This window comes from Diadema antillarum, unplaced genomic scaffold (assembly GCF_040938485.1).
Source record: "Diadema antillarum isolate AM-2024a unplaced genomic scaffold, OU_Dant_1.0 seq00000730_RagTag, whole genome shotgun sequence".
Classification (NCBI taxonomy): Eukaryota; Metazoa; Echinodermata; class Echinoidea; order Diadematoida; family Diadematidae; genus Diadema; species Diadema antillarum.
The window spans coordinates 172,583-198,742 of NW_027271631.1; positions in this window are offsets into that span (position 1 = coordinate 172,583).

Genomic DNA, 26,160 nt, shown 5'->3' on the forward strand with positions numbered 1-26,160 from the left:
ACGATCGATGTGTTTGAGTTAGATGGATTGCGAGTGATGACGTAGGCCTAACTATTCAATTTCAATTCAATAGTTTATTTATTTCCATCATCACAAAGAAAAGAAAAGAAAAAGTTGACATAATCCAAAGTGATACAATTTTTTTTTTAATTTCTCTTACACTCGTCCGATAAAGGATTTTTTTTTCAATACAATATAAATTATACACGAATGATGTCGTAAAAAAGAAACAATGCACTTTGTCATGGCAACAAAAATAGTAAATAATCACAATGATGGAAAACAGTGTTCCACTAAAAAAGCCACGCTTGTAAAACGTGGAACACTGGAACAAAACAACAACAGCACCAATTTGTTATACCAATAAGACATATTCATTTTAAATTCTTCTATATACTATTGTACATTTTACTCATTGATATAATGATGTTGATACTATGAACAATACTTACTAGGATTTTAGGATGCAAACGTATAAACTATATAACATATCACATTTGTGGCACAGACACTATGGGGCCAGGTGTGCCAGGAAAATTGAACGGAAAGGAAGATATGCAATCGGCTAAAAAAAAAAAAAAAACATAACGACGACAACAACAACAACAATAACACAATACACAGAAACAACAGAATTTGAGGAAATGCACTCAGACAGATACTGGACAACGAAGAACGAGGAAAAAGGAGCAGGGAAGAATAGAGAAGGAAAAGGAGAGGGATGGAAAAGGTCTGTGGACACACTACAAAATCTCAAGGAAAAGTGAAACATGACGGGTTTTTTCATTGAACAGAATTAACTGGTATATTTAGAAAACAAATATTTTTTGAGTTTATACTTAAATGTAATTAACTTCACAGATTCTTTTAGATCATTATCTAAGCTATTCCAAAATCTGGGTCCGGTATAAACAAATGTATTTTGAGTGTGTACAGTTCTAACTAAGGGAAGACTACATACTGAGTGACACGTAAGTGAACTAAGTCGCCATATTTTAAGGTTTGCGCGGCGGCGGTAAGCGTGGAAACAGTAAAATCGTATTGAGGTGTGTCAGTTGTATAACAGAGAATTTCGTAGTGCTGAATTTATAAGGTTTCAAGGGGATTGGATGTTAAACGCAAAAGATTTGAAGTGATGATGGTTACCATTTATTTAGAACGCAGTCCAAGGATTCAAGTTTGCATTGTTTTTGCCTCCATACCAGCCTTAATTGCGTACACCAAGTAAATTATCCACCTGCACGGACAAGTTCCCAAGGACCGATAGTACTTGTGGCAAAATGCATGTCTTGAGATGAAGGGGCACGTTCGTTCTGATGGTCATAATAATTATCTTTTATAGGTGATCATTACAATACCTTGTTCTTTTTTACAAAAAGAAATATCAGAGGCCTGATGCCTGCCTGTCGTAAGAAATGTAAGTGCTTTTTGTTGATACTTAGTGCATTTCATTCGTGTCTAGAGTGTCTGGATGGAAACTCATGAAATCATGACAGAATTTTTTTTAACGCTTTTTATAGAATTTATTCAGACAAATCAAATGAAATTGTTACATTGTAAAGACACAAAATATAACCATAATACAATGTTTATCGGAAAACAAAAGGTTGTGTGCAAAGTAGTATAGATGAAACATACATAAATTGACAGTTGTACACATTTGACATGATTCATGAATGTACAATAAACACCTCATACAGAAATGGAATATACATAATTCAGAGACACTCAGCCTTCCTACTCGAGGAAAGGAGTCACCAGTCTGAATAAAGATTTTATCTAAAACAAATACCAAAAACGTGAGAGGTGATGGACTTTCAAAATCTTTAAGATGTATCCTATTCACCAGTTATGAACATCATAATCATGATAATGACTAATATCTCGCAGGGTCTTATGCAAGTGGAGATTCATAACCAAATGAGGATCAGAGAAAATAAACAATTGGAGCGGGCAAAGCTGAAAACACAGGAGATTCGAATCATTGTAGATAGATTCGCTGAGGTAAATACAAAATATATATCTTAACAAGATGCAATAGTTAAACCCGGTACTTCATGAAGTATAGTTTTCCCATTTCTCGTAGTATAATGTCAAAAATCCTTTAATGTTGCTTTTTCGTATTCAAACTGATTTGAAGTGGCAATTGCCCTACATATTTCTTCACAGGTTGGAGCTCTTCCAATTTTACGATTAGTATAAATCATATGCTTAATCAAAATTAATACATGATACAACAAGGCATGAAGTTTGATATTTTCCCTGAATGTAAACACATGAATGATGTATGCAGCGCCCCCACGTGCCCACTGGCGAGTAAGTTGGCATCACGTCTCTCGCTGTTTCTTTATTCGTTGATCTGTTTCATCTTATTATGTTTCGTTGTCTATGACAGGTTGACCCTTCCTGGCCCTCCGGTCTCATCGTGACCTTTGACACAGCCACTAACATTGTCCGTTTTCATACATAGCTTGTCTTCCGGATTCAGTACCAGTGGGATTCACGAGGATATTTTGTTGTAAATGAGTCTCCCTTTTTTGAACTGATTTTCATAATTTTTCATAGGCTTACAATAGCTAAAAATGTATATGATGTATCCAGTATTGTGCAATATTAGAGTGCAAACTTATGTGACTCATAGCCCATTTTATTCTGTAACGACTTCTGTTTTCTTTCTAGTATATTTCATTGAAAATGATATGAACTTACTTGAACTATAGCATTTTCCCGAAGCACATTGAAAATCAGTGGTATATATATATGTATAGGTAACTTTAGAAGAATGTATGATAAAGCACGCAGATGGGGTCGAACTAGATGACACATTGGTATTTTGGCTAATGAGGTTCTGAATATTGTGCCTCAAGTGGAGAGCGATTTTTTTTTCAACCAAGGACTTTGGTGTACATCTAGAAACATGACGATTTTATGAATGTATATTCCCATCATAAATAAGGTTGCCATTTTTCCAGTTTTCATTCACTCATCTTTTGATTACACTCCAGTAGAAATAAAAAAATCCAGGCTTTACCACTACAAACTTGTCGACAGTTAACTTCACTGCAATAGAGAGGCTCAGACAACATGCTAGCTTTTCAATGATGGACACTGTTTTTCACAGTTACACTCTGAGGGAGGCATACTAATATCTACAAATAGTCACTTGCGTTGAAGTCTGAAAGGCATAAGCCAGTATAACCGGCATCGGTCCTTTTCCACCTGTTGCGTTTGCTGTTTTACCATTTTATTCTTTTTTTCCCCTTCAGATAAACGGTAATGTAAACCTAGCAGCCACCCCCTCCGTCTCTCTCTCTCCTATTCGCATTTTAAGAATGCCGAATGAAATAATAATCTTCCTGTGAATTTCTCCATCCTCCCTTTCTCTTCAATAAAGATTTTGAAAACTGTTCACTTGCTATCTTGGGTACCTCCCCCAGAACACTCTGAGGGCCCGGGCTAATCATTAAAAAGTCCAATGGTCGTATTTGCTTTTAGTAATGAAAAGGCAAATTTCCAAATCAAATAAGCTAACAAAAGAACAAACACACCTCATACATATACACCACAAAAAATGGAATGAACAGCGGTATTTTGTCGGCTATTCAACTGCTAGTAGGTACGTAGTCTATGTAGGTCGTGTTTCATATATGCGCAGCGATTCTTCCTTGATTAAAAAATGGTTTAAAAGTCTGTTAGGAATCATTTCATGCAAAACTTTAGCGATTACACACCACTGAAGTTTGAAGAAAATCTGGCCACCTGTTACGAGGTTAAAGCATTATTTTTTTTCCAGTTTTGGTATAGACAATCATCGTGGCGGGGTTACAAGACTACAAGAAATCGCAAGGCCATAGTAGGGCAAATAATATTTGAGGGAAACATGAAGATTTGTGGACCGATCGACCAATTTTCTCAAGTCTAAAATTAATGCATTTACCCTAACTTTTTTTTTGCATTCTCTCATTTTAGTATATTCGAGGAAATTCTCTTTACGTTATTGGGAACACAAACGTTCTTAACCAAAGACTGAATAGTAAGCCAGTCAGTGCAATAACTTTATAAGATCTGTGAAAGTGATTAAAATTCATGAGCCGATACGAAGCATATAAACGTTACATTATTTTCACTGAATAATTCATTAGGAAATGATTCAGCTGGTCTTGTCCAACTATGGAGCTGGTGTATCTGCGCATGGGAGGAATGTGTGACGAAAGAAGCCACAGCTCATTGGTCGTAGAAAAAAATTCTGTGATTCAAAGGCGTAAGTTAACAAAAAAATCTCTCCAAAGATTCTCTCGTTAATATTGGCTGAACTTGTCTTGCGTGACGACCATCTGCTGTCTTCTATCACCTGTCTGTTGAAAATACAGGTTATGATTCGTTATTTCCAAGGTTCGTTTATCTGAAAATGAAATAAGATTCATTGTTCCGAAGCTTCGTTAATTCGATAATGTAATAAGGTTCGTTAATCTGACAATAAAAAAGGGGGTTCGGTAATCCGACAATGATACAAAAAGTTCGTTATTCAGAAGGTTCGTCAGTACACCTCCTTTTTGTTTCACTTTAAGGACAAACAAGTCTTTGGAATGAGAAACCTTGTATCATTTTGGGATCAACAAAACTAAGGATTGACGAGCCTTAAAATTTCGGATTATAGAAGTTTCTCAATAACGGTTGCCATTTTGTTTCCTAATGAAGAAATTTTGGATTGACGGACCTTTGGAATAACGCTGCAAAGCTTTGGCTTATTATCAAGGGATTCTTTTTTTGTTTTACTTTTCGGATTTACCAACATTTAGTCATGGGGAGTTTGTGTGTTTCAGAACACAAAATCTTTGGAAAAACGAACCTCATATCATTTTTGGATTGAGAAACCTTCGGAACAACGAACATCATCCGACATTACCCAAACCAAAGGACCTTTGACAAAGGGTACGTGGGTGGTTTATCTTTTCATCTCATACTGCAAATTTGACTTTAAGCGATCGTTGCCCCGTAATCGTTCTCCCAAATGTCAAATCTTTCTTTGAATTTATCACCTGGCACGCTTGGTTTGATCATGGTTTGATATCACTCTCCTTCAATGCCGAACACCTTGAGTTCTTTGTCGATAGATTACGTGTTCAAGCTCTTTATTGTCACGTGATGATAAGATATCTGGCTGTAAATCGTCAGGGGGAGGCGGTCGTGTGGGTGAACGGTATGAATGGCGGGAAATAGAGTGTAATAATCCTATGGGAGCAGCAACGAATATGACCCAACGAAGTCCAAAGTCACCTAACGTCGAAAAAACCAAAGAATAAACGAAAAGTATTGCGTGAGTGTGTGTGTGTTTGTGTGTGTGTTTGTGTGTGTTTGTGTGTGTGTGTGTGTGTGTGTGTGTGTGTGTGTGTGTGTGTGTTTGTGTGTGCACGCGGGCCCGTTTGTGTGATTAAAATAAAAGAGAGGTGTACTTGGATGAGAAACAACCGTTATAAAATCGTAACTCAGAAATCTCAGTCATAGATTCAAAACGTTGTAAATGAAGCATCTTCAAAAAATTAAAAAGAACTGTTAGAGGAAAGTGATTGCAGCTATGTTGACCAATCAGCTGCTATCTGGAAACGTCATACTATGTCATTATTCGACTGCATGCTTAAATAGTTCGTTGCCCATTTTGGCAACTTGCCAACGAAGGTCTCATTGAGCAAAATGGAGTCGTACACATGACTACTATAAAGCCGATGACTCACAGAAAGAAATCCTCAAAATTTTCGTTCAGAGCCAAGACGACATGTTTACATATCATTTTATTTGTTCTGGAGATCCAGCTATTGACAAATGCTTTAAGTATGCTGAGAACACTCGAAAATTCCCATAATATGAAAACGAAAGGTAAACTGGATTCAGAGCTCGATATCATCATAACAAGTATTTTCAAGAAAGAACGCTTGTAAATTTGCGTTTACTGCGTCTGGCTCAAACATATTTTGTTCTTTCCATTTTATGCAACACTATGACTAGTTGGACTCTCGTAAGTGGGGAATTTGCTTCACTAAATTTTGAATGCTCGTGCGCAAGAAGCAGCGTTAGGATTGCATGCTTAAATTGGCTGAAATATATAGGTATATCTTTAGATAAACAAGAGGAAAGAAGTGCCATTGAAATTCATTTCTGTTCTTTACATCCATGCAAATAAAATACCTTAACAGTCTCCAATTGACCCATAGATTAAATCTTCCATGAACTTTCTGTTTCATAAAACCTGTACGCTGTTTTTATGAGACTCGATTGATTGGTATTACAGTGATACGGTGGAACGGTAGACGTTTAAATACTAGCTCAGAATACCAATGGGCGTAGAAAAATGGAATGAAAGTATAACAAAATAGATGTCATCCATATATCTTTACCAACATATGCAAGTTGCCATGCGACAATTACAATTGCCCAAATCTGTCTGGAAGAGCACAATTTTATTACACAGAAAACTGATAAACATTCTGACATTTATGAATCATCAAGTGCTGCCAGGACTCTCACAACGCAAGCAAGGTTTGTTAAAGACCATTGGCTTTTGAGGTACTCCTCTACAAAATAATACTACACGTTTAAGACGACTAAACCTAGTGGCGGATCCAGGTGGGGTGCACCGGGCGGACCCCCACCACTTTATTTATTGTTAAAAGAAAATAAATATAAAGAAAAAATTGGGGGTGCATGTGCCCCCTTTAATTTTGTAAAGGCGCCCCCTCTTTACGGAATTCCTGGTTCCGCCCCTGAAACTCCCTCAACATTTTCTGCAAAGCTATGGCGTGAGTTTCCTCGAGCGAGCCTCTAGAACATAATGTATATATAGGAATATTCTCGTGTGTGTACATAGTGTACTTTCAACAGTAGGAAGTGATCCTTACAAGCAGAACTCTAATGCGACATGAAACATATTAAGTCCAAAGTCCTCAACCGCCATATTTATACGTTATGTTTGACAATGGTGTGCATGGCGCCACCCCCCCCCCTCCCAGGAAGTGATGGGGGTGGATGGGACAATGTGTAACCACAAGGGTTTGCAAGGTAGTACTAGAACTCTTGTCTGAACTTCTTTCATATCATGCCAGGTGCAAACACGGAGGCTTTCATCCAAACAAACTCAAGTAAACACAGATTCCCCCTTTTTTTCAGCACATTCTATGAAGAGCATGAACATTCGAATTATTCCCAAGTTGAAACTACACTGGACGCCAACTCATACTACAACTAAAAAGAACAAAAAAAAAAAAAAACAGTTGGAGAGGACAGTCCTCCACCACGCATCTCATGCATCAAGGGAAAATAAAAAACTCCTCCAGACAATGAAAAAAAGGCCTGGATCCACGCTCACACTGGATCAATTTTTGCAAACAAACAGGTAGTCAGACCAACAATCCAACAAGCATGGAACCTCCCTGGGGAATGTGATAAACAGACGAATACTCACCGGCAAGGTGCATTCTGCGATAATGAAGCTACAACTCCATGATGCGACGCTATACGCTTAGGTAAATATGAACACTATTAAAGAGAAACAACGCGTCTCGGCATATTGTTATTTTCTTATATGCATTCATCTGCAAGTTTGTGAAATGCAGTCTGCTATAACATTCGTGCTGGGGTATCAGAACTTTTCAAATCAATATCTATATTCTTTGAGCCTTAAACCCTTCCGTTGGGAACCATGGGTGCAATTCATTGAATGAAAGTATAAGTCATTTTGGAATCAACCTGTTTACCAGCGAGACCGATAAAAGACATCATTATGATCTGAATCAAGAGTGCTTTCACAGACTGGATTTATTCAGCATTTTCTCCTCGTATGCCTTACTGTGAGCAGAAGCGTTCATCTCCTGGACATAATCACTGCTAAAACGTTACAATGTAATTTCTCATTCACCAGTTATGAAGGAGATCTTTGGTCATTTCTTCCTTTAAATCTTCAGAGCAAACTATATTCGTGGTCGCATCTTTCGCTCACCATTTCATATTGCAACTCAACCTACTCAGACAAAGTACTTAGAAAATGTTTGCTCTGCTACCTATACCTCTCTCGACGGCATTAAAATGTCAAAGATGCAGTTCATATTTGTTTTTCCCCCGCCTTGCATTTCTCCTTAACCTTTGACCTCTTCCTTTTCTATTTTATTTTCTTGTCAGCCTGTTTTCCTGCTTAATGAGCGTGCTTGTGTCAATGAATGAATTAGCCATATAACACTCAACCCAAGCGTGACATTCTCCTATAAATCCATTACATGACATAGAACTCAAATGACTTTACTGCATTATAGTGGTGGTACATTGTACTTCATGATATCCATAACAGGCGAAAGTTATGTATAATTATGCACTGGTGTATATGGACAAGAGTTACGTATAAAATCATAGCAATTCATTGCACAAGAAACTCAAAAACAACGAAAAACGGATAATTCTTGGCCATTGATGATAAAAAAGAACACGCACATGTACTGATGAGAAGGCGGTGATGTTGCTCAGTCAGTGGCGCGTCTGCCTCCAAAAAAATCAATGATAATAAATGAATGAATGAATGAATGAATGAATGAATGAATGAATGAATGAATGAATGAATGAATGAATAAATAAATAAATAAATAAATAAATGAATAAATGAATAGATAAATAAATAGATGAATAAATAAACAAATAAATAAATACATAAATAGATAAATAAATATATAAATAACTAAATAAGTAAGTAAAGAGATAGATGGATAGATAAATGAATAAATAAACACATAAAAGGACCTGGGTTCGATTCACCATGTCTATAGCTGAGCAAATTATGTGTAATCACAGCTTTCCCTCTCAAGAGGCAACACAGATAAGACTCTGTCCCTCGGATAAGACATAAAATGGAGGTCCCGTTCGTGTGTGAGGGAATCGCAAATCACACGTGTACAAGATCCCGCTTCATTCATTCATCATTCAGAATGAAAGATAAAAAAGAAAGAAAGAAAGAAAGAAAGAAAGAAAAAAAGAAAGAAAGAAAGAAAGAAAGAAAGAAAGAAAGAAAGAAAGAAAGAAAGAAAGAGAGAAAGAAACAGTTTGATTGGGAAATATTGCCCCCAAACTGCACACAAACCTAAACACATTTTAGGCCCTACAGTCTGCAGATTCAATAATCGCCATACTCCTTTTGAAAGACATCAGATATCCCAGTCATTTAGAGGGGAAATCTGCCAAATCAGAAGAGTCCAATGATGTCAAGAACATAGGAAAAACCATTAAATCTGGAGTTCGAATAAATCAGTTTTGAATATGATTCGTTGTTAACGAGGTATGTTTTTGAAAAGGTATACATTCATTTTCGGTGGAATAAAGTAAAAATATGAAGCAATTCAATATTGAATAGACTTAAAGATGAAATACTTAAAGTTAAAGAAAAGGATCTAAACTTAAAATGTAGGCGACTATTTTTCATAAGCAAAAGTGGACTACGATACGGGCCTAGATGATGTTGAAGAAAGAAATACAAGTACACTGTATAGGGCGATGCACATAAGTATGCATTGATATTACCCTTTTGGCAGCTAACGGTCCAATCAGTCTGGGCCAAAGAACTCTTACTTTCAAGATGTCAGCATACATGCTGTGAAAGTTTGTCGAACTTTCGAGAACTTTTAGTGGATTGTAGCATTGTTTGGTTCTTGTACTATGTCTTTGAGGTTGTTCGTGAAATATCTGAATTGGCTGGAAATAGTAAATGAGGTGCTAAAGTGGCATCGAATATCACTTTAAGGCGAGGCAGCTCATAAGTGGTGCAAGCAGTATCAATTTCTACGTATGAATAACATTCAGCACTCTCTTCCCATGTAGTAAGAAAAAAAATGAAGTTTCGTTAAAAGGTAAGGAAGTTATGAACATATTTTTCAGGATGATGCCATGGTATATGCATACTATGCATATATGCCTATATGCGTTAAATTATTTACCATCATTGAATTGATAGCAGTTACGCAAAGGGTGTGCGATGTGCTTGGATGATGTTCATCCGTAGAAGGACGGACTACATGATATAAAAATACACATTTATATCGCTTTGATGTGAGAAACAGAAAGATTATTTTTTGTTGTGCAGTAGCAATAGTAGTTATAAAGAACAGATTATGTATAATTGTGTAAAGATTTGTAGGGTATTGTTTGTATTCAATGTGCTTCTCATAAACATACACTGTAATTATGTAATTGTGGAGCAAAATGTGTTTGTATTGTCATGATCATTTTGGTACAATGTAATGTCAATGGAAGCCAAATTTCTATGTCTGACATAGACCAATAAAGGATGAATGAATGAATGTATGTATGAATGAATGAATGAATGAATGAATGAATGAATGAATGAATGAATGAATGAATGAATGAATAATGGAATGAGTGAACACAATCATCTAGAATGGCTGGAGACGTATGGCATGGGTATCAAATTTATATGTATCGGAAATATATTGGGTTATAAGTTATGGTATTAAAAAGAACATAATCAGGATGATATGTTTACATTGTTTGAGTGGAAGGGGAGGAGGGGTTAAAGAATACCAGACATATGACACATGACAGATGTTTGATATTAGGGCTTTGATAATTCCGATGTTGCCAAGTTAGTAATCTGGCGGCTGACGCGGTGGCTATATGAACTGAATAGCGGAGTTTGAAGTGACAAATCCATCAAAATTTCAGAGAGATGATTAAGTGTGCAGTAATTTACGCCTTAAAACAGTATTCTGAAATGTATGAATATCATTTTATTTGTCGTTTAATTGATGAAATAGGGGAATAGAATGGAATGAGATTAAATTCTCTTCGGGATCACTCACCAGAAAGCAACAAATTATATTGTCTCGATAGCACCCACCAGCTCACTCACCAGGGCAACCAATCAGACTTTGTCGATCTGTCGATAGTACTCACTAGATCACTCACAAAAGGAAACGAATTATGCTACCACAAAATCGCTAACTAGGTCACTCAATAGAGGGGAACAAATTATGTTGTCTCTGTAGTGTTCACTTGCTCACTCAATGGACGGGAACAAATTATGTCGTCTAAATTGTACAAACCAGATGAAAAAAAAAACCAAAACAAAACACACTCATATTTGATATTCCTGTTGCTAGGACACGTGAAGACAAAATTATTCAAAATATCATCCCCCATTAGGATAGCCTTCCATTGAGCGCATGTTTAAGGCGCCTCCCCCTTACGGAATTCCTGGATCCGCCCCTGTATCTGTATGCTATTAGTGACACTATAAGTTCCACATTTTCCATAAGAATATAAAGAGTCGATAGTTGCGTCGTCTGAAGAGTCTTGTCCCGTGCTTCTGTCTGCCACACAACTTGACAATGAATATATAATTTCTATTCACGATCTCATCACTCGGTGAACGCATCTTTTGAAAAATGACCTCATTGTTGGACCCAGTGAATGACGCTACAGAGTTGCTTCGTACTTGACATAAGTAGGCCCTATTTTTTATTCATACCAACGGAGAGTTAAGCCAAGCTCATGTTTGCCCATCCCCTCGTATAAACAGTTGTGTATTGTTGCTGTACGCATTGTTCGTGATATAGTCGTGTACACGAAAGGTACAGACGAATTCAATGTATGTCTCGATGAACGGTCTGGCAGAAATATTTTCTCTCATTCCCGTCCTTTCGTGTTAGTCACTCTGTCGTCTGTCTCACGGACAAATTTTCTCTTTCCAAGCATTGGCATCTCTAGCGCCCCCTCCCCCAATCCATATGATAATACAAACAGATACAAGATGAATCATACCACGCGACCTCTTTTTCGCATTGTATCCTTGATTAAAGTCAAGGCTGGATGTGAGCGTATAGGAGAATAATCATAGTACATAGTTCTGGTACAATTGACAGTTTGAGTGCAAGTGCGCATGCAACATATTATGAAGTGGGGGGGGGGGGACTAACTGGTATTTACTATACGAAGGTAAGATATTACTCAGACTAACAGGGGATTTCCTGTATTCTGATTTTGTTGACGTTCTTTGTTCTAATGGGAATACTTTAGGGAGGAATGTCACACGCTGTGTTGGCTAATAAAGCTTGGCACGATAAAGTTTCTTTTGTATCATCGAACAGATGTAACGAAAGTATATAACACAATAAATAACTTTCCCATAGGTAGCCTGTTGTTACATAAACTTTTTTTTTACACTTTCATTCGTCCAAGAGATGAACAGTCACAAAAAATATTATGAAGGGTATAAATTATAAAAAGTCACTCGGTCGAATGATTTCATACGATTTATTCTCTGAAGAAAAGATCACATCCCGATCTTGAAGGGACTTATGGTAACGTGATCATTGTGTTAAAGAACATTGCTGCTGTTTCGTAAAGTTATCATGACATTCAAGATTTCCCAACTTTCACCCCCCCCCCGTTTGTCACATGTACTGATTCATGATAACCCCAACGTCCCATACGTTGTAAAATGAAGCTCTAAATACGTGCCATGTACTTTATGATGATATTACTTTTCTACTATAGTCTTCAGATAACTTGGATCCGCCTACAAACAAAATTCAAAACCTTCAAAACCTTGTGACATCGTCTGTCAGTCATTGCTGAAGTGCTTTACCCCAAACTGACCATAACTTGCATGTTTCCATGTTACTAATAAAATTATCATTTCCTTAAGAAAATACACCACAGGGAGAGCATGCAAATTATGTTTGGTATATAGGTGGAGGTGTCATGTCTTTTGTAAATCATATTAGTACTTTACGAGTGATTAACAGAATGTCACTGGCATAATCTTGTTCAAGGATTTTTTGCGGGCTTATCCAATATAATCTGCGGAAAGATACAAAAAATCATTGTGAAATATATGACACATATTCAGGCATCCTCTAGGGCATATAAGTCAGTATGATCAGGGAGTAATGTGTCAATACAAGTTAACATGAATGTGCATTGCACAGTTCCTTTAAATCTGCAGCTGTTACTGAACTTTGCACAAGTGACGATTTCGGCTCGCCTGTTCTCACCCAGTGAAGATTTCCTGAAGTGTATCCAAATAGGATAAGAGGAAAGATATCAGAAAATCATTATAGAATATATGACACAGATTCAAACATACTTTAAATTAAGATCAGGTTGTTATAAATCAATATAGAATATATGACACAGATTCAAACATACTTTAAATTAAGATCAGGTTGTTATAAATCAGTACTAGTATATGAATGTGTATTGCTTAGTTCCTTTACGTATCTGAAGCTGCTGTTACTGAACTTTGCACCACTGACGCTTCGGCGTCCTATTCTTACCCAATGAAGACTTGAAGAGCCAACATTAATACTTCAACAATTGTGACCCTTTGTTGAATCGAAAGAAAACTAGGAAATAAAGGGACCAATGTTGAAAGAGGTAAACAAAAAATTATCACTAATTAAGCAGCAGAAGCGTCGGTGAGTCATGCTGTGAAGCTTTCTATATGAGCGTTATGATTGGACTTCACAGTTCTTCTTCTCTCACGCGATCAGCATTTTCCGATGACTTGGCAAAACTTGGGGAATGCCTTTTAAAGGTGACACACGAACATTTACTGAAAGGGAGAGAGAGAGAGGACTCGGAGGCCTCTCTCTTTTTCCCCCGTTCCTCACCATGACGTCATAATGACAGGGATGGCAAGATGTGACAACTGGACAGGTGGCTCTGTCCTTGATCTATTTAAAGATGAACTCATCGTATGTTACACATCAACTGCGGGATAAAAGTTATGCTGTACCTCGTACAATAAAACCCGGCTGAGCGATCAGCCTTGCGAAAAACATAATTTGTATTTTGTATCTGGAATATTGTATTTGTATAATTGTATAAGCGTTTATTCATTGAAGCAAGAACATGAAAAAAAAATGTTTTTAGCTAGTCCGTACAAGTTACATGTAAAAGGTTTGCAATGTGAATACAAAAGTAGTAGACATTATTTAGAAGAAAATTACTCTGTAAATTCAGCAAAGTAGAAATAAATTTCTATTACCCCTGCCCACCTCCCCCAAAAATTACTCACCCACACACACAAACACAATTATTCCTCGAAGAACATGTACAGTGGCCTTCAATTAACGAGGGGGGGGGGGTAGTAGAATCATATTTTTTCTCTCTCTCTGTCTAGAATAGATATCTTCCTACTAAAACTATTGAAACTGTTAAAACTTTCTAGAATAGATATCTTCCTATTGAAATGTTAGTGGACAAAAGCTCCTCGTGAATGATTAAGATAACACACTCTAGAATGAGAAATGTGGAAATACGGAACTTCAGGGTTTAAACCATGTACGAAGCATGTAGGTAATACCTAACTCCTTAAGTCCACATTATACCTTCCGTATGTCTCGATTAAATGTAGGGCCTACATACATTGCTCTTATTGTTTCAAATGATTTTCTTCCGTCGAGATGTTTTCATTGCAACTGATTGACAAATTGCCCTACATCAACGTAAATAGGCACTCACGGAATTGATCAGTGTTTTAGTAGTAGCCATGATAAAAAATCATGGGCGTACATACTCGCGCAGGATTTGAACCCACGACCTCCTGATCACCGGACAGACATTGTGCTCTCCCTCCAGCTCTCCCTTCCTCTCCTCTCTATCTCTCTTTTTCACCCAATTTCCTGTCGATGTACTAGTCAATCTTTACAATTATTCACATGTTTTGAGTTGTTGAGGAGCCGCTTGTGGTCACGAGAATGTGGAAATAATGTTTATCAATTTCCGGGTCTAGGGCAATTACCCCCTGGGCAATTATCCCGCACCCTTCCCCTGGCCCTAATCCTAATCCTAATCCTGAACCTAACCCTATCCCTAACTCATACTCCTAACCCTAACCCTAACCCTAACCCTAAGCCATACTTTTCTTTGATCAACCCCATCTCGATTTCGAATTTGACCAGTTATTACATATAATTACTGTGTTATCACCATGTATATTGTTGTGTTTTGCACATTGTTTACAAGGTGAAAGAACTTGTTTGATTTCTGTTATAATGTCCACAAATGAGAAGTATGGAAATAAAATGAATTGAATTGAATTGAATTGAACCCTAACCCTAGTCTTTACTCTAAGCGTACCACTAACCAGTATTTAGCCGGGGGGGGGGGGGGGGGGTAATTGCCCTCTGGGGGTAATTGCCCGGATACGTCAATTTCCATACCATGGTCACTTGTAGGCTTAAGCGTTACAATTGCTATACCTAAATATGATAAACATAATATATAGATACTCTTAAGATCGTCGCAATCTAGAAAGCGAAAGAAAAAGAGAAAGATAGAGAAGAGGAGAGAAGGGAGAAGGAGAGAGAATACATAATTCAACATACAATAAAATGTTGCTTCACTAATGCGCAGGTGGCCTTTATACTCTTGCTCATATACGTATTGTACGCTGAGCTTTGCGTGATCCGTACGGTATGTTCGCTATTTAATAGAAAATCGGGTATCAATATGGTTCTAGAATATCATTCCTCCATTGGACTATTCATAAAAAGCCTCTCACATAATGATTCACATTTTATCTGGAGCAAACACCAGGGGCAGACAAGATGATAAAATGTATGCTCAGCAAATCCAGATAATGATATGACAAGGTGTTATAATTGAACTTCCAAATTAGGCTATCACTCATTTTCATTTGAAGTCCATGGACTTTGGTACATTGGTCCGCGTACCCAGCCCGCCATTGACTCACACAACCAGCACACGTCTGCTCCGTACGTCGCAAAAGAAAAGCGGGCTCCTCTTCCTTTTTGGCGAGTGTCGACGGTGGAAGAAAAAGGAGTGGCCCGACCATGGGGCGGATTATTGCAAAATGGACCTTAATTTCCCTCTTATGCCTCGGGACTTTAAGTCGTAAGTAAAGAATTCCTATTCGCTATAATTGCGTAATTTTGCTAATCATCATAACAATGGTAATTTTGCTGTTGAAAATGATAGATGCACAGGTGATGTAAATGAGCAGTTCTTTCGATTTTGCTTTGTTAGCATCCGTGTCTCATGGCGACGAATGATTCGTGACGTGTTATTCCATAATGAGGCTGGAGCATCGCATTACTGTGTCACGTCGCTGGCATTAAACAGAGGTAGTAATGTTGTGCATGACTCATGAAGACCAGCAGAAATCAAGTGTTTATACTGCTTTTATGACGACTGCAACTAACATTAGTGCTATTAAGGCTATAACCTCTTTAACTGCTACTAGAATGATATGAAATTCGTGAAGCATTTGCAACTAGCTGTCCAACACTATACATCTGCTACAACTTCACGGTTGCCCTTAATCTTCTATCAACTACCACTACCACTACCACTACCACTACCACTACTACTCTTCCTCCTCCTCCTCCTCCTCCTCCGACTTCTACTTGTAGTACCACTGTTATTACTACTGCTACTACTACTGCTTACTATTTCTATTCTGCTATTACTACTACTACTCCTACTACTACTACTACTACTACTACTACTACTACTACTACTACTACTACTACTATTTCTACTATTGGTTCCATGACATTGCTCCTGCAACAATTTCTCCCATGAAACATCTGCACGCTAAACCAAACATGAATTCTACCCATACACATAACCCTAACCCCAATCCTGATCTTCACATCGAACTATAAACGTAAAGCCCTTTCACAACCCTTATATCCTAACCCTAAGTCCTTGGAAAAAATAAGACCAGAGCAACTGTCGCAGGAACAAATATCGTGTCATGACTACTAGCACTATACTACTACACTCTAAAAGCATGAAATGTCACACTTTAAGATTTTGCCGCACCACGAACCGTTGGTAACTGTTTGAATCAACACTGCAATGTGGTATTCACTATTTCATTTTTCTGAAAGAAAATGTGGTGTGGTAATTTAAACATATCGAGCGTAATATTCAACATTTTGATTGTTTAGACTTGGTATTAACGAAAGGTTTGAGGAGTGGCAGCACTTAAAGTGAAGGATTTAACCATTCTTTTTTTATGTACTACTACTTCTAAACTACTACTTCTACTACTAATACTACCTCTGCTAGTATTACTATTAATACTATTACTACACCTTAAAATGAAATGTTAAATCTACCATTTTATGTTTTGTTACTCCTCACACACTCTGTAAACATTTGGTAGATGCTTAATTTAGCATTTGAGCGTTAATTAAAAATTTTGAGTGTTAAAATTTGATATTTATAAAAGTTTCGAGGAGTGGCATCTAAAATGTCGAATTTGACAAATCATTTTTTAAAGAATATACTACTTCTACTACTACTACTACTACTACTACTTCTACACAACTTCTTCTACTTCTACTACTACTTCTACTACTACTACTACTACTACTACTATACTACTATTGATTTTATAACTTCTGATACTGGCACTATTGTTTATTATTAGACCCAATAATACTGCACTGCCTTTGCTGCTACTGCTGATGTTATTACTATTGCATATTTTGTCAATACTGCGGGTTTCAAACACGTGGTACCTGTTTTTTGTTTGTTTGTTTTTTATTGGTTTTTTTTTACATCTCTAAATGGGTAGTTGACAAAAGATATACACTTCCGGGTCATAGATTATTCCTCTGACACAGAGGACCTGCGTACCTATGGCCAGCGAAATTTGGTACATCGACTCATCCAGTTCTTTTTTTTTTCTTTTTTTTTCTTTTTTTGAGTTCCCTCAGCCTTAATAGTGCAACAGATTGAAAGTGTTTCCAGCTATATCCCTATCGGGGCCTTAGGTTTGAAATATCAAAGGAATTAGTCATCAGTGGTAATGATGATATCAGGAGAGCCAGACATGGGGTACAAAGGATGATTTCCTTTTTGTTTTTAAGTTTCCCTTTCATATATATATGTATTTTTTTGGTCATCACTTCTGTCTTCTTAAGAAAGGTGCACTCAGGCCAATCATTATAATCGTGCAATACTTGAATGTCATTTTGCTTTATTATTCATGCACGTAAGCTATGGTAGTCTTGTGTCTTTAACAATTTAAAATGCATTCTGAAAATCTTATTTGATATGTGGAGGTGATATACATTGTCTAAGCAGACAGAATAACTTCTGTGTCCTCAGGAAAATCTGATCTGTCCTGTTAACGTATTTATCTATCGAAAGTGTATAGGAGAGAGAAAGAAAAAACATTATACACTCTCAGAGTGTATAAATTTTCGCATGGATTCATTCACGTTGTAATTATTTATATGTACTTGATTATGTTTATTAAGGCAGTATTATCGGCTGAGAGCCAAAAGGGCTTTATCATAATTCTCCTTTTCTTTTTTCTTTTTTTTTGGGGGGGGGGGGAGGGGAGGGGGGTTATTGAGTTATTAGCGTTAAAATGGAGATCTCGATATTCTCTACATTATGGTGTCAATTTTAAATTATTTTCATTTTCAGTAAAGTAGTGCAAATTAAAACCACAAGAACGATATTTTACCCATATTTTGAACGATGCTTATACAAATCTAGCTATTTGTGATTGAATAATCTTTTCTTTCATGAACAAAATCCATTGCTTTGTTGGTATCTATGCCAATATCTAGCGCCCTTCTGGTTCTCAGCAAATGATATTATGCTTTTTATTAATCTATCATTACAACAACAACAACAACAACAACAACAACAACAACAACAACAACAACACGACTCCATCATTTTACCATTGGAACACTTTACTGCTATTTACTTTACTGGAATTTATTGAGATGTTGATGTGAAATCATAGGCACACTCGGAATTTAATACTCCATGGTGTGGTTTTCCTCACTCTCTGAGTAACACTAACATTAAACTAAATTGTCTTCTCTTTGATGTTTACATCATCATTATCATTGTCATTGTTAGTGCTATATAGTCGTGATAGTTATGATTAGAATTGAAACTATAAGTAAACATACAATTATACCTGTACACATGAAAAAAAAAACACGATTACAACCATCAACATTTTACATGGTAGTCAATCAAAGAGGATGGTCAAATTGATGATATTTTTTTTTTTCTGTTCTAGGAGATAGGGATGACCATGCGTGCAACCAACAGAAGGGATAATAAATGAGGAGTATGCCTTTCCAAAGGAAAGGGAGCTGTCTCTATGTTTGAAGCTCCTTCTTTTTTTTGAGTGTTTTTACATGAATATTATCAGCATTATCACTGGGCAAAATCTCTTCAATCCATGTATTTATTTGTGTGTCATATCGACTGAAGGGAAAAATTGCACACTTGATCTTTCTCTCCTGTGGCATAGATATGTTATTACATAATGATAAGAAGAAACTGATGAATTATAAGTCGTTGAAACACGAGGAGCTACAGACACCATGACAGGGTCAGGTTCGTACAATAGAAGTGATAGACTTAATGATATACATGGATAATAAAAAGGGCTCTTATTCAAAGATGTGATAAATTAGGGGGTTGAGTTGGATCGGTTGGGGATCGAAAGACGGCCAGTGACGTCATAGCATGTTATTCACACGCGAATTTGATGGAAGACAATGGGGGGGGGGGCTTATCATCAAAAGCCGTTTACAATGTCATTTGTCACCGAAACGGTAACCGCTAATTTTGATTTGTTTCGTCCCGTGTCAAATCTAAAGAGAACCAGTAGTTTAAGTAGCCGAAGCATTAATTTGATTTAATGGTGCTTGAGGACATTACCGTGATGAATATAAGATTTATAACTGATCCAACCGGAATGTGTCACTACCTCTAGAAGAGTACCCATATCAGGTATTGTTTACCTTTGTAGAGTTTGCTTGATAGACAGCCGAAAGTGGCCGTCATTAACGTCTTGCAGAAAATATTAATCAAACAAATGATATGCCAGTGACTTTGACCACTGTTGTATGTCAGGCGACACCCAATTCCAAGGTTTTCAATTAAGGCACGTGTCACTTTGCTGACGCTGCCATCGACACTGCCCTAAATATACGACGTAAATAGATAGATAGATAGATAGATAGATAGATAGATAGATAGATAGATAGTGATAGATAGATATATAACATAGATAGATAGATAGATGGATAGATAGATAGATAGATAGACAGATATATAGATAGACAGATAGATAGATACATAGGTAGATCGATAGATAGATAGAAAGACAGATAAATAGATAGATAGATAGATAGATAGAAAGATAAGGTATATTGAGAGATAGGAATATAGATATAGATAGGAATATATATTTATATATATATATATTTATGGATAAAATAAATTGATATAGGAAAGATGGAATATAAAGAAAAATAAATGGAAAAGATGGACGAAATTATTGTAGAGAGTCAAAGTTAGATGTAATAGAATAACAGACCATGTAGATAGATGAATTCAGAGATAGATAAAATGGAGAGACACTTGATTTATATAATAGAGAGTGAGAAAAAAAGAAAGATATAGAAAGACAGAAAGAGAAGGAGAGAAAGGGGGAGAGGGGGCGAATCACTCGAAGATTTTGGAGAGATCCCTGACGTCACTCTAAAACGAGTGAAAATGAACATTTTCACTCGAAATTCACTCCAATTTCACTCTAAATTCACTCTTTTTTGTATTCATTCCTTAAAGAGTGAAAATTTTCACTCGATTTTTTTTTAGAGAGTAAAATTTGTTTGTCAGTTAGAAAATCAATTTAGATTCATATTTCATAAAGACTCAAAACATTAATATATTGCAAATGTGTCTGTCATCTTTTCTCTTGATAATCATATAAACGTTGAATTTCTGTTAATTTCTGCAAAATAACACCTTTCTCATCTGTAATGAAAAATTCAAAATTGTTCTTTTAATGATTAAAGGAGATGGAGTCATCTGCATAGAAAACTAATATCCAGGTAAACGGATATCTGTTATTTTTGTAAATGTGCTGATTACATTTTTGGGAAAAGGTATGCTTTCAGCATGCATGACATACGCGACGAAGTCTATGTTTTCATGGACTGTGAGATGTACAGCAGCTTGAGTCTAGGGCAATTAACCCCTGGACAATTACCCAAGACCTCCCCCCCCCCCCCCGACTCTAATTATAATCCTAATTCTGATCTTAATCCTAATCCTAAGCCAAACTCTAACCCTAAACCTAACCCTATAGAACCCTGATCTTTACTTTAACCTTATCAATAACCTTTGTTTAGCTGGGGGGGGGGGGGGGGGGTAATTGTCCTCGGGGGCTAATTGCCGTTGAACGCACAAGTGGTATCATGTAACGGAAACTAATAGGCGGGACTTCCTCTGAATCATTTACGAAAATTGCGAAATCTGGGGAAAACCGCCGATGTCGCTTTTGAGGGTAGTCATACACGTACAGGTTAATTGGTAGTGTTGGAATACCTGCATATGTTAAGGTGAAACGGTGTTATTCAATCTCAATTGTAGAATCATATTATACATATATTTATATATATATAGAGAGAGAGAGAGAGAGGATGAGTGATATCGGAAAACGGAATAACTCCATTCCTATCGAGATAATTCTGAGCGGTTAAAGCTGCGAAAAACAAAGAGAATAATGATTATATTCTTTTTTTTTAACTACCTTAAAGGTGATGCAGGTTTACTTATTTTGCGATCCATATATATATATATATATATATATATATATATATATATATATATATATTTCCAAGAAGCGAGAACCAAACAGATGCATGTGTCCTCTTGAATTAAATCGTCTTATCCAACATATTCCAGTATCCCTGTCACCCAAACAGGTGGAGAGTAATGTGTATCAGGGTGAGAGTTTTGTGCATGTTCATAGACTGATGGATGAATGCTTTGATGGCTTTTGATAGTGAACGACACTGTTTTAATATATACGATAACGATAACGATGAGACTAGGAGTAGTACTAGTAGTAGTGATAATAGCAATAATGATGATATTTTTATTTATGGAAAAGTATAACTCTAATAGTTATAGTTATAATAACAGTATTCATAACGATAATGATAATGGTAATCAAACTGGAATTGGAGGGGACAATAAAGGACCATGAGGAAGAAATGATTTATATTCTTGTGATTTATATGTGTCTTAATTTCATTTATACTGATGTCGAGCGAATAATGACAAGTGACAGCAGTTTCCCCACAGCAAAATAAGTTACAACTACCATCGTAAACCAAATCGTAAAATAATTTGTTGAAGTTCGCTCCCTGTTAAATGCGCTTCAATATGAGACGCTCCCTCCCTAGATTAGACATTGCTAGAAGTTAGTTTAGGAACCTGAGGGTGGAGACTGCATCGCCTGTGTCGACACACGATGCCTAGTATACAGGGGCGTCACCAGCTTTTTTTCGAGGGGGGTGCGTTTTGACCCTAATGTAACGAGATTTTTTTTTTTTTTTTTTTTTTGGAATATAGGAAGCTCTCAATCCCTAGACTTTTACTGTTGTTGAGGGAAACCAAGCGGGGAAAGGCACCGGCGTCGCTAGGATTTCATCTTTTACAGTAAAAGAAAAATACCATTTGGAGCTATATTCTTTCGCTTTGGAAATAAAGGGGGGAGGGCGCACCGGGCGCAGCTGGCGGCAATTACTGGCAGCAAAATCAGGAGAAAGGCATAACAATTAAATGCGAGCGAGCTTGAATATTTTGACATTTTACAGTTAAAAAAACCCCTGCCGTTTGTTGCTGTATTTTTTCGCTTTGGAAATAAAGGGAGGGGGGGGGGGGGGCACCGGGCGGAACTGCTGGCAATTACTGGCAGCAACATCAGGTGAATTGCATAACGATTCAATGGGAGCGAGCGAAGAGAGCGAGATTGAAAATTTTACATTTTACAGTCCAAAAGCTGCCGTTCTTAGCCATATTTTTTTCGCTTTGGAAATCAAGGGAGGGGGGCGCACCGGGCGGAATTGCTGGCAATTACTGGCAGTAACATCAGGTGAATTGCACAACGATTAAATGCGAGCGAGCGAAGAGAGCGAGCTTGAAAATTTTACATTTTGCAGTCCAAAAACTGCCGTTCTTAGCCGTATTTTTTCGCTTTGGAAATTAGGGGGGGGGGCGCACCGGGCGGAACTGCTGACAATTACTGGCAGCAACATCAGGTGAATTGCATAACGATTAAATGCGACCGAGCTTGAAAATTTTACATTTTACAGTCCAAAAACTGCCGTTCTTAGCCATATTTTTTCGCTTTGGAAATTAAGGGGGGGGGGGGGTGGAGCGCATGCCACCGGGCGCAACTGCTGGCAATTACTGGCAGCAACATCAGGTGAATTGCATGACGATTCAATGCGAGCGAGCGAAGAGAGCGAGCTTGAAAATTTTGACATTTTACAGTACGAAAACTGCCGTTTGTAGCTATATTTTTTTCGCTTTGGAAATTAAGGGGGGGGGGGGGGGCGCACCGGGCGCAACTGCAGACAATTACTGGCAGTAACATCAGGGGAATTGTATGAAGATTAAATGCGAGCGAGCGAAGAGAGCGAGCTTGAAAATTTTGCATTTTACAGTCCAAAAACTGCCGTTCTTAGCCATATTTTTTCGCTTTGGAAATTAAGGGAGGGGGCGCACCGGGCGGAACTGCTGGCAATTACTGGCAGCAACATCAGGTGAATTGCATAACGATTAAATGCGAGCGAGCTTGAAAATTTTACATTTTACAGTCCAAAAACTGCCGTTCTTAGCCATATTTTTCCGCTTTGGAAATTAAGGGGGGAGCGCATGCCACCGGGCGCAACTGCTGGCAATTACAGGCAGCAACATCAGGTGAATTGCATATCGATTCAATGCGAGCGAGCGAAGAGAGCGAGCTTGAAAATTTTGATATTTTACAGTAGAAAAACTGCCGTTTGTAGCTATATTTTTTCGCTTTGGAAATGAAGGGGGGGGGGGGGCGCACCGGGCGCAACTGCAGACAATTACTGGCAGTAACATCAGGGGAATTGTATAAAGATTAAATGCGAGCGAGCGAAGAGAGCGAGCTTGAAAATTTTGCATTTTACAGTCCAAAAACTGCCGTTCTTAGCCATATTTTTTCGCTTTGGAAATTAAGGGAGGGGGCGCACCGGGCGGAACTGCTGGCAATTACTGGCAGCAACATCAGGTGAATTGCATAACGATTAAATGCGAGCGAGCTTGAAAATTTTACATTTTACAGTCCAAAAACTGCCGTTCTTAGCCATATTTTTCCGCTTTGGAAATTAAGGGGGGGGGGGGGAGCGCATGCCACCGGGCGCAACTGTTGGTAATTACTGGCAGCAACATCAGGTGAATTGCATATCGATTCAATGCGAGCGAGCGAAGAGAGCGAGCTTAAAAATTTTGACATTTTACAGTAGAAAAACTGCCGTTTGTAGCTATATTTTTTCGCTTTGGAAATTAAGGGGGGCCGCACCGGGCGCAACTGGACGATTACTGGCAGTAACATCAGGGGAATTGCATAAAGATTAAATGCGAGCGAGCTTGAAAATTTTGACATTTTACAGTCGCAAAACTGCCGTTTGATGCTTTATCTTTTTTTGCTTTCGAAATTGAGGGGGCGCACCGGGCGCAACTGCTGGCAATTACTGGCAGCAACATCAGGTGAATTGCATGACGATTCAATGCGTGCGAGCGAAGAGAGCGAGCTTGAAAATTTTGATATTTTACAGTAGAAAAACTGCCGTTTGTAGCTATATTTTTTTCGCTTTGGAAATTAAGGGGGGGGGGCGCACCGGGCGCAACTGCAGACAATTACTGGCAGTAACATCAAGGGAATTGCATAAAGATTAAATGCGAGCGAGCGAAGAGAGCGAGCTTGAAAATTTTGCATTTTACAGTCCAAAAACTGCCGTTCTTAGCCATATTTTTTCGCTTTGGAAATTAAGGGAGGGGGCGCACCGGGCGGAACTGCTGGCAATTACTGGCAGCAACATCAGGGGAATTGCATAACGATTAAATGCGAGCGAGCTTGAAAATTTTACATTTTACAGTCCAAAAACTGCCGTTCTTAGCCATATTTTTTCGCTTTGGAAATTGGGGGGGGGGGGGGGGAGCGCATGCCACCGGGCGCAACTGCTGGCAATTATAGGCAGCAACATCAGGTGAATTGCATATCGATTCAATGCGAGCGAGCGAAGAGAGCGAGCTTGAAAATTTTGATATTTTACAGTAGAAAAACTGCCGTTTGTAGCTATATTTTTTCGCTTTTGAAATGAAGGGGGGCGCATCGGGCGCAACTGCAGACAATTACTGGCAGTAACATCAGGGAAATTGTATAAAGATTAAATGCGAGCGAGCGAAGAGAGCGAGCTTGAAAATTTTGCATTTTACAGTCCAAAAACTGCCGTTCTTAGCCATATTTTTTCGCTTTGGAAATTAAGGGAGGGGGCGCACCGGGCGGAACTGCTGGCAATTACTGGCAGCAACATCAGGTGAATTGCATAACGATTAAATGCGAGCGAGCTTGAAAATTTTACATTTTACAGTCCAAAAACTGCCGTTCGTAGCCATATATTTCCGCTTTGGAAATTAAGGGGGGAGCGCATGCCACCGGGCGCAAATGTTGGCAATTACTGGCAGCAACATCAGGTGAATTGCATAACGATTCAATGCGAGCGAGCGAAGAGAGCGAGCTTAAAAATTTTGACATTTTACAGTAGAAAAACTGCCGTTTGTAGCTATATTTTTTCGCTTTGGAAATTGGGGGGGGGGGGGGGAGCGCATGCCACCGGGCGCAACTGCTGGCAATTACAGGCAGCAACATCAGGTGAATTGCATATCGATTCAATGCGAGCGAGCGAAGAGAGCGAGCTTGAAAATTTTGATATTTTACAGTAGAAAAACTGCCGTTTGTAGCTATATTTTTTCGCTTTGGAAATGAAGGGGGGGCGCATCGGGCGCAACTGCAGACAATTACTGGCAGTAACATCAGGGGAATTGTATAAAGATTAAATGCGAGCGAGCGAAGAGAGCGAGCTTGAAAATTTTGCATTTTACAGTCCAAAAACTGCCGTTCTTAGCCATATTTTTTCGCTTTGGAAATTAAGGGAGGGGGCGCACCGGGCGGAACTGCTGGCAATTACTGGCAGCAACATCAGGTGAATTGCATAACGATTAAATGCGAGCGAGCTTGAAAATTTTACATTTTACAGTCCAAAAACT